We start from the raw sequence: 8,250 nt of genomic DNA on the forward strand, positions 1-8,250 counted from the left end.
CTTCCAGTCAGGGGTTTATATCTTTTGTTTCTATATGCAGTTAAAGCAAGATGCTATCACGTTAGCTCGTAGCTAAAGGCACTGAATGTCCATTTCGCGTTCTCGTCTCTCATTTTCAAGAGGATATAGTATCCCAGGTGGTTTAAAATACAAATCTGTGATCCACAATAGAAAAAGGAGAGAGTGTGGAATCCAATGAGCCAGCTTGTACCTAAGTTACGGTCAGAGCGAAAAAAGATACGTCCATCACTGCCTCTCAAGTCCTTCACTGTAACGTTCCTCATCTACGAATCTTTCATCCTCGCTCAAATTAATGGGGTAATCGTCACTTTCTCGGTCCGAACCTCTCTCGCTCCATTGTAAACAACGGGGAATTGTGAGGAATACTAGCTCCTGTGACGTCACGCTACTTCCGCTACAGTCAAGGCTTTTTTTTTTATCAGCGAGCAAAAGTTGCGAACTTTATCGTCGATTTTCTCTACTAAATCCTTTCAGCAAAAATATGGCAATATCGCGAAATGATCAAGTATGACACATAGAATGGATCTGCTATTCCCGTTTAAATAAAAAAAAATCATTTCATCAGGCCTTTAATGATAATGTTTCAACAAAAGTTTTCTCTCTAGTAGAACGTGACCTTTCAGCCACGTCCGTATCCTCTCTCTCTCTTTGCTCCCGGCGGCTTACTGTTAAAGACAACAGATGATTGGATTAACACGTACCACCTGTGAAATCTAATCACCTGCCAGCTGTGTCTCGCCGTCAGCACTGCCACGCCCCCGTCTGATGGCGCTCTGTCCTCAGCAACACGGACAGAGGCGGTGACCTTTGCTCCTGCAGGCAGCGCTGACATCTCCCTCCACAAACACGTTCTTTCCACCCTTTCAGGTAAATCGTATTGTCGATGTAGATTTCCATATCGCCTGTGAGGATCTGCTTTAGAAAAGAGAAGTGTGGGATACTTCTCTTGTTGCCTTATTTAGTATTTGACTTTATTCAATGTTTGTGTAGAATTTTATTCAACAAAATCAGGTTTCTTTCAAGTAATTTAGAAATCCATCAGAGCTGTTCCTAATTTTTTTTTATGGAGGAAAATAGTTAATCAAAGAACTTGCACCCAATGTTATTGAAAAAGTATTGATTTTGTATCGAGTATTGTTACCCCCAAGAATAAAATTGAATCGTGTGGGGCCCAAAGATTCACAGCTCTAGTGAACAATCCTTTTGAAAAAAATAAATAAATAAAAATAAATAAATAAATAAAATAAAATAAAAAAAAATAAAAAAAATAAAATTAAAAAATAAATAAATATATATATATATATATATATATATATATATTTTTTTTTTAATTTTATTTTATTTTTTAAATTTAAAAAAAAAAATTTTTTATTTTTATTTTTTATATATATATATATATATATATATATATATATATATATATATATATATATATATATATATATATATATATATATATATATATATATATATATATATATATATATATATATATATATATATATATATATATATATCTGATATTACCTGAAAATGTAAATAATTTAAAAGCCGCCGTGTTCATGCTTGTTTTATCTTGTTCATCTCTCGCTTCCAAACAGGCTGCTGGAGGGTTCACTCCTTGCATCGGTCTCAGAACTTGGACGAAATAAACAGAGTGAATCCTCTTGTCAGACATCCACTCTCTTTGTCTCCGTGGGTGGAGGAGGGGGCGGCCAACATGCAAACGTAAGGTACCTTTGTAGCAGTGGCGCGCGGTGAGGTTAATGTGTGGTGAGGCACGACTGCACCATCACAGTCACATTGTCTGGTGAGGCACGACTGCACCATCACAGTCACATTGTCTGGTGAGGCACGACTGCACCATCACAGTCACATTGTCTGGTGAGGCACGACTGCACCATCACAGTCACATTTACAAACATAGGAACCTGCAGTGCAGGTGTACCTAATGTTGTGTCCCTGCGGTCGTCCTGCCGCGCGAGCATTGTTGGTTTTGCACTTTTTGGCTTCTTGTTAAGTGACTTTTTTTTGGGGTGGATTCGGTCTTGCACGTGGAGGGTTTGGGTGTGGGCTTTGGTTGGTGTGGCCGCGGCGCTCCCGTCGGGCGGTGCATTCTGCGGCGGAGTGTGTCTCCGCAGCAGATTTATGATCGCTCAGCACTAAAAATACGTTCCACACATACAGTTGTTGACAAAATACACTGTATATTATATACCTCAGTAGGGATGTCCGATAATGGCTTTTTGCCGATATTTGATATTCCGATATTGTCCAACTCTTTAATTACCGATACCGATATCAACCGATACCAATATCAACCGATATATGCAGTCGTGGAATTAACACATTATTATGCCTCATTTGGACAACCAGGTATGGTGAAGATAAGGTACTTTTTAAAATAAATAAATAAAATAAGATAACTAAATTAAAAACATTTTCTTGAATAAAAAAGAAAGTAAAACAATATAAAAACAGTTACATAGAAACTAGTAATGAATGAAAATGAGTCAAATGAAGTGTTAAAGGTTAGTACTATTAGTGGAGCAGCAGCACGCACAATCATGTGTGCTTACGGACTGTATCCCTTGCAGACTGTATTGATATATATTGATATATAATGTAGGAAGCAGAATATTGATAACAGAAAGAAATGGGGGGAGGGAGGTTTTTTGGGTTGGTGCACTAATTGTAAGTGTATCTTGTGTTTTTTTATGTTGATTTAATTAAAAAACAACAACAAACAAAAAAAAACGATACAGATAATAAAAAAACTGATACCGATAATTTCCGATATTACATTTTAACGCATTTATCGCATCTCTATACCTCAGCTAACTAAACTATGGAAATGTATAATATAATTCATATAGCAATACGGTGTCACTGCACAGCAGGCCAGCAGTTAGCCGAGTCGCAATCCATGGTGAGGCACAACGCAGTGACGTGCCTCAACTGGCTGCTGATCACCGCACCGTCTCTTCTCAGTATTTCAACGGCAAATGTGAAAATAAAAATAAAAATAATCTAAAACTGGTGAAGTTAAATGGAAAATAACTTTAGTATAATCACTGGATACATATAACAATTTAATTAATTTTTTCTTCTTTTTTTCTTTCCATGATGGCAGGTGAGGCCCCGCCTCCCCCTGCCTCTAGTGACTGCACACCACTGCTTTGTAGAAATGATCTGGTTTGTTCTGGCGAGACGTGCTCCCTATTGTGACTCATACCCCCCCCCACACCCACCCCCTGTATCTGCACATGTGAATTTAAAGAATGCAGAAAGGAATCTTTCACATGCGTCAAATCGTTCCACTAATTAACGCTATATTTTTGTACTTTGTCGCTAATGTTTCACACCACAAAGAGTTAAACTGTTTTGACTATTTATCAGGTTACGGGAGGAGCTGGACGAAGTGGCTGGGGAGAGGGAAGTCTGGGCTTCCCTGCTTAGGCTGCTGCCCCCGCGACCCGACCTCGGATAAGCGGGAGATGGATGGGTGGATGGTTTTATTCATTGTAAGGAATGTATTCACGTTAGAGATGTCCGATAATATCGGACTGACGATATTATTGGCCGATAAATGCTTTAAAATTTAATATCGGAAATGATCGGTATCGGTTTCAAAAAGTAAAATGTATGACTTTTTAAAAGGCCGCTGTGTACACGGACGTAGGGAGAAGTACAGAGCTCCAATAAACCTTAATGGCACTGCCTTGGCGTGCCGGCCCAGTCACATAATATCTACGGCTTTTCACACACACAAGTGAATGCAAGGCATACTTGGTCAACAGCCATACAGGTCGCACTGAGGGTGGCCGTATTAACAACTTTAACACTGTTACAAATATGCGCCACACTGTGAACCCACACCAAACAAGAATGACAAACACATTTCGGGAGAACATCCGCACCGTAACACAACATAAACACAACACAACAAATACCCAGAACCCCTTGCGGCACTAACTCTTCCGGGACGCTACAATATACACCCCTCCCCCCCACCTCAACCTCCTCATGCTCTCTCAGGGAGAGCATGTCCCAAATTCCAAGCTGCTGTTTTGAGGCAATGTTCAAAAAAATACTGCACTTTGTGACTTCAATAATAAATATGGCAGTGCCATGTTGGCACTTTTTTCCCATAACTTGAGTTGATTTATTTTGGAAAACCTTGTTACATTGTTTAATGCATCCAGCGGGGCATCACAACAAAATGAGGCATAATAATGTGTTCATTCCACCACTGTATGTATCGGTTGATATCGGAATCGGTAATTAAGAGTTGGACAATATCGGAGTATCGGAAAAAGCCATTATCGGACATCTCTAATTCACGTGTAAGATTCCTTCAAAGTGCAATTACATTTCCGCATTCTTTGGATTCGTACACATGCGAAGAAGCAGAGAGTGCAGGAATTCCAATGGAGAGCACATCTCAACAGGACACCGGATAATTTCTTCTGCGTTACCTTACCTTACCTCCTTTTGCACTCTTTTTCTTGTCTTTCCTTCCTATGTTTTGCATATTTGCAGACTGTCGCACTGATACTGGATTTGCTTTTAATCTCATTTTACCTGTGTATAGTGACAATAAAAGGCATTCTATTACGTTCAAAGTACATGTCCAAACTTCTCTGTGTGTGTATGCTATTGGCCCCGCCTTCACCCACAGAGACAAAGAGAGCGGATGACCGACTCCGCTTATTTCTGGGACCGATGCAAAGAATGAACCCTTGGAAGTGACAGACGAACAAAGCCAACACACATGGACACGGCGTAATTAGCAGTAGTCCATCTCAAAGGAGATGTGCACTGCAGGGGTACCTAATGAGGTGTCCAGTGAGACTACATACCAAAACGTCTTGTGTGAAACACGCTGAAGCAGACGCAAGTACAAATGTGTCAGTTTAGTCCGCGTGCATGAGTGCATACCAAAGTGGTTGTGTTTGAGTAGGCTGACCATATTGTGAAATCCCCAAAAGAGGACACACACAGTACATGCGTGCCAAGGCGGGCAGCACGCCAAGGCCGGGACTAGGTCAACATTTGACAATGATACTCCAACTTGCTTTATAAATAATATATATATTTAAATAAAGCATTTTTTCTCCTCTGTTGACAGCAGTGTCGGCGCTAGGAATTTTCAAAATGGGGTCCCACAGTAAATTTTTGGGGTCCCACTTTTTTTTGTAAGCGTTTTGGAAAAAAAAAGATAAACGTATGCATTATCCTGTTATATCTCACATTCTATCTTGTGTTTTGGAAAAAGGTTGTCATAAACGTTACTTAATTCATTTTAAAATAATAATTAAAGAAAACAAATTTGTATACATATGTAAATGTATCCCGTTATAAACTTTCATTCACTTTCTTTTTTCCTTCATGGATCTAAACTTTACCACTGCTGCTAGTTTTTTCCATGTTTTTATTTAATAAGTTGTAGGTGCATTTATTTCAGTATAAAAGTGTAAAAAGTGTTTTGCTTGGGTCATGAAATGATGATAATGGTGTGCCAGGGCATACATACATTTTATATTTAAATCTCAGGGGCCGTACTTATCAAGCTTCTTAGAGTGCCATTTTACACTTAAGTCCTGAGAATTTGCGAAATTTAGTCCTACTCTCAAACTGAAGAATAAAAGCTTTTTATCAACGTTCTTAAGTCTAAGAATCACTCCTACTCTCCACGATATTTAAGAGACCTTCAGAGGTGTCTTAAGTGGTTAGGAGTTGCCAGCAGGGGGTGGCACTGAGGCGAGAGAGACGTGCGCCAACGTTCAGGGAACGGAACAATGTTTGTTTGTTTTTTGATGACGAGCAGCTGATCAAACGGTATCGTTTAGACAGAGCGGATATTATTTTTGTCACAGATTTAATACTTTTCGATTCCTTGTTGATTTCTGCATGTGTCTGCAGTGGGCTAGTATATATAGAGCCACCCACACCAGTTTCAAATGAGTTGCCTAATTAATGAATTGGAAAGAAAATGTTATGACAGTAGCGTATGTGTGTGGCCGTGAGGTGAGTGACGTCAGTGAGTGTGTGGGCGAGAGAAGAGAGGGAGCGGTAGCGTGAGTGCCGGCGGGGACTAGTTTGTTTTGTATTATTTTGTAGTTTATTGTCAAAATATACACTCCCATTGTCCACTTAAATATTTCCAAGATATTTCTTTATTCTTAGACAACGGATTCCCTTCCGTGATTGGTCATTTCTATGGACACAGAAATGACGTCACCTAAAATTGCGTTTACGGCACATAGTAATGTCGTAATTCAGCTCTGAGTGTGACACTTAAGATTCAGTCCTACACTTCGCTGAAAGTGTGAGTAAGACGCTTGATAACTAACTTTTAAGTGCAGCTTTCAGCGAAGAATTTATTTACTCTTAAGTCAACTCTTAGCAGACTTCTTAGGAGTCATTCTAAGAAGCTTGATAAGTACGGCCCCTGGAGTCTACATCAACTTCAGTAATCTATTTATTTATTTTATATATATATTTATATATTATTTATATATATTTATTTATTTATATATGCACCTTATTGCTTTTTTATCCTGCACTACCATGAGCTTATGTAACGAATTTTTGTTCTTATCTGTGCTGTAAAGTTCAAATTTGAATGACAAAAAAAAAGGAAGTCTAAGTCTAAGTCTAAGATCCATCCCTCATTTCAAAATGTTTTAGTTTTTTTTTATGTTGTTTTTTTGTTTGTTTTCCGCCCTTTTTTGTCAAAAACAAAACTATGTTTTTTTATGGCAAACACACAAAATATGCAAAATCTTCCACCGAAAATATTTTTCTTAGTGTAATATTTGATGTGAAGTAATGGGAACCTTGGATAGGTCAATAATTCATAATAACATTGATTTTGATTCAATATTATGTTTTGAGCAATGACAGTTTGAAAGAAAATAAAACAGCTTTGTTTTATTAGTCAACATTGCAACTTTTTCTAAATTGCATTTCACCTTTAAGCTTTTTTATTTCACTTTTGTTATGTTTTTGTTGATTTTAATAGTATTTTTAGAATGTGCCGTGGGCCTTTAAAACATTAGCTGTGGGCCGCAAATGGCCTCCGGGGCACACTTTTGACACCCCTGCTATAGATAATAAAACATTAAATGTGATAAATCTATGGATAAAAAGCAGAGCCTGACGACGCATGCGCGTTTATCATAACTCTCTCGCTCTCTCTGTCTCTGCCCCTCCCTCACCAATGCTGCTGTTTGTTTTGTTTTTAACCCCTTCTTAACCCTGAACGTACATTGAAAATACACGCAACCCTAACCCAAAATGCCGGACATTTGAGGCATTTAAGAAACTCCGCCCGGACAGCTCCGCAAAAGAGGACGTATGGTCAGTCTAGTTTGAGAACCTTGAAGCCCTGTAAATCAAAGCTCCCCACCCTCGAACGAAGACACGGTTTTAAACCATATATGGTCATCGGTTACAAATGAAGAAACATAAGTGCTCTTGCAAATATATCCAGTGCTCGGTATATGTGACAAATATCATTATCATTGTGTTTGTAGTTTGTTTTGGTGTGCAACTGCGTCATGCGGCGAGCCGTTATATCAAGAATTGGACATCGCTTTTCGATCGTGCGGGTGTACCTAACCAAGTGTCCAGTACGTGTGCATAACAAAGGAGGAGCTGACATTGCTAGCCTCCTCTTGTGAAAGGCGCTGAAACATATGAGGGGCCGTTAGGGACATTATTCAGAATGACCTCTTACATACACTACTGAAATGCTCTCACATAAACAACTGAAGAGCATTTCAGTAGTGTATGTGAGAGCATTTCAGTAGTGTGCATAAGAGTGTTTCAGTAGTGTGTGTGAGAGTGTTTCAGTAGTGTGTGTGAGAGAAGAACATTTCAGTAGTGTATGTGAGAGCATTTCAGTAGTGTGCATAAGAGTGTTTCAGTAGTGTGTGAGAGAAAAACATTTCAGTTGTTTATGTGAGAGCATTTCAGTAGTGTGTATAAGAGTGTTTCAGTAGTGTGTATAAATGTTAGAATAATAGTTTCTAAATGATCACAAAAACGTGTTACATTGAGGGTCTGGTGAGAAGACAAAAGCTGTCTTTGAAACCTACCAAGAGTAAGGCTCGTAAAACTCCACTGTGCAGGGGGGAAAGCAAGATGAAGGTGTTTCTGTTTTCTCTCATGTATGGTAATCAACAGAAACATATTGTTCTAACCCAAGGACTTCAAAGCGGA

The sequence above is a fragment of the Entelurus aequoreus genome, linkage group LG16, assembly GCF_033978785.1.
Source record: "Entelurus aequoreus isolate RoL-2023_Sb linkage group LG16, RoL_Eaeq_v1.1, whole genome shotgun sequence".
Taxonomy (NCBI): domain Eukaryota; kingdom Metazoa; phylum Chordata; class Actinopteri; order Syngnathiformes; family Syngnathidae; genus Entelurus; species Entelurus aequoreus.